The sequence below is a fragment of the Montipora foliosa genome, chromosome 13, assembly GCF_036669935.1.
Source record: "Montipora foliosa isolate CH-2021 chromosome 13, ASM3666993v2, whole genome shotgun sequence".
NCBI classification, from domain to species: Eukaryota; Metazoa; Cnidaria; class Anthozoa; order Scleractinia; family Acroporidae; genus Montipora; species Montipora foliosa.
In genome coordinates this window covers 19,516,214-19,518,713 of record NC_090881.1, presented here as the reverse complement: position 1 = coordinate 19,518,713, position 2,500 = coordinate 19,516,214, and the positions used below count along the sequence as shown (strand labels likewise).

The window sequence follows — 2,500 nt, the reverse complement described above, 5'->3', positions numbered from 1 at the left end:
GAAATCATGGAAGGGATTATTAAGAGATTGCAAAGAGAGTTAGATGGAGCCCGAAGACAGTCCCAAGCAAGACAACAAAAGATTGACCAGATGAGAGTGTCCATCCTGAGGCAGAAGCCCTGGTAGGTCATGCTTCGTCGAAACAAAACTATTCTTATATTGGCTGTAATGACACCGCAAGCTATCTCGCTGCTTTACAGAAGGATACCGAACCACGCTATTGCCAGAAGGGTTACTCCAGAGTTTGCTACGGTTTAGGCGGAGTTTCTACTTATCTGAGTTCAATTAAACAGCAACTGGAACTGTTTCTTCTATCGTGACATGACAATCGAATAGAATGCAAAATATACGGTCTAACGGGTAACATTAGGGCCGTTTATACGAGAAAAAGTAAGCCGCGGCTTACTCTGGCCGCAGCGTACATAATACGAGAAAGGAACTATTTATACGAGTAAAAACTTCCAGGCCAGGATAAGCTGCGGCTTGAGAAAGCCGTGAACGTAGATTTTGTACCATTTATACGGGGTGTTCGCGTCTTATGTAAGCCGCGGCCAGAGAAAGCCGCGGCTTATTTTCTCTCGTATAAACGGCCCTATTGGGCGCACTGATATTTGTTTGTATTTTGTGTTTTGTTTGTAGAACTGGGTTTCACCTACCGTAGTACATTGTATAGCGTAGCCTGCATAGCAGGCGTCTCCAAAAACTTACGCGAAGGGAACGAAACTGGGAGGGCGTGCGAAAAATAAAGAGCAGAGGGAGGGGGTGAGGCGAGCGAAGGAAACGCTTGCAATCAATCCCAGACATTTTCCCGAACGCCCCCAACCATGCCGCGCTCCCTTGGGTGCTACACGGCCAACGTTTGTATAAACGTAACTTTTCAATGATAATTAACTTTGTTTTGACAAGTGCCCAGCATGGGCTGGATAGAATCCACTAAAAGCCTATTTACGCGTAAATAGGCTTCCTTTCAATTGTCGGGTCAGGTGGTGGTGTTGGTGGCATGAGATGTTTCCTAAAAACGTACCTTGAATACGTCAAGATCTTGTTTTCTCTAATGGCAGCTTCTTGCTCCGGTTTTAGAACGATCTGAAGACCCCTTCGAACGCTCCCTCGGACTCGGCTATATCTATTTTGATCTTGTTGCGTTCCGGATGTCGTGTTATGCATAGAAGACAAATTTATAATATCATATGAAGACCCCTTCGAACGCTTCCTCGGACTCGGCTATATCTATTTTGATCTTGTTGTGTTCCGGATGTCGTGTTATGCATAGAAGACAAATTTATAATGTCATATTTTGATTGACGGGCTAATAACCAATCAAATTGCACTATTGCTCCCCGTTCGTAGGCGAACGCAGTTCAGTAAAATGTTTGGGATTGACTGCAAGCGATTCCTTTTCTCCCCTACCCCTTCTTGCTCACCCCCTCCCAATTCTTGCTCACCCCCTCCCCACTTCTCCCCAATTTTTTTCCTCACCCCAGGCAAGCTCCTTTGCTCGCCCGCTTTTCGCTCGATTGTTCGATCTCCGCCTGGAAAAGGAAAGGAATCGACTGCTACGCGGGCTATGTATAGCGCTGTGACGTCACCATTGTAACAAAAGAGTATCATGAGTGAGGCAAAGTTCAATTAATTTGTTGCGTGTAGGCAGTTTACCTGAGATAACCACACTTAGTGCTCACATCAGCTAACACTTTACTCCGAAGAAGTAAAAAAATAATGCTACGAGATCAGTTCTAAAATGATCAAGTAAATTAACCAATATTACTAAACTAAAATGTCAGTAATGTAAAATTGTAAGAAAGTTTTTTTTTTAGCTCTAGTGTATTATAAACAAAAATGTGCTGTGAGCTTTGAGTTTACCTGAATAACATATTGTTTTGTATTTTGTTGTTTTGCGTTTATAATAAACATCTAATTAGAAAAAAAAAATGAACGAGTCCGTTTCTCCGGTAATGTGAAGCAGTTTTTACCTGCTAGTACAGCCATTCCCGCGCTATGAAAATACTCTGATGTTAATAGACAAACCTGAAAAACGTGTTCGCCAAGCGATGTCTATAAGCCTGTTAACTTCCATAATGAATTCCATTAGAATGACAATACATAAAACCATTAGGAAGAGACACTTCCGGGATGAAAATAAATATCAGGATGAGTCAACACTAAGCTAGATCTCAAAACTTTTCTTTTTTACTTCATGAACAGGATTCATTGGTGAGCTCTTTGAACTCTTCACTAACTGCACTCTGTTGAATTGGTTCATGCCACTACTGTAGTTCATGGCTCTTCATGGGTGCTTTAGTGTTTCCATCTTCCTTGTTGGGCGATTCTAATCTTGCTCTCGTCATCAACCTTTTACATACCGAAAGTTTTAGCCTAAAGAAGCACGGGGTTTTTAAAACTCTCTTATTTTCCTCTCCGGAGTTTTGCATTGCAGATTTCCTTTACAAGAGGAAAGGTCTTATTTCTCGGTAACTAGGGAATTTGTTTAAATTAACGA

The 2,500-nt window shown here is 42.0% G+C and overlaps 1 pseudogene; it reads left to right on the top strand.

Annotated features, from left to right (window-relative positions):
* Positions 1–320, top strand: part of LOC137983794 (BTB and MATH domain-containing protein 38-like) — an 851-nt pseudogene extending 531 nt beyond the window's left edge.
* The last annotated feature ends 2,180 nt before the right edge of the window (positions 321–2,500 follow it).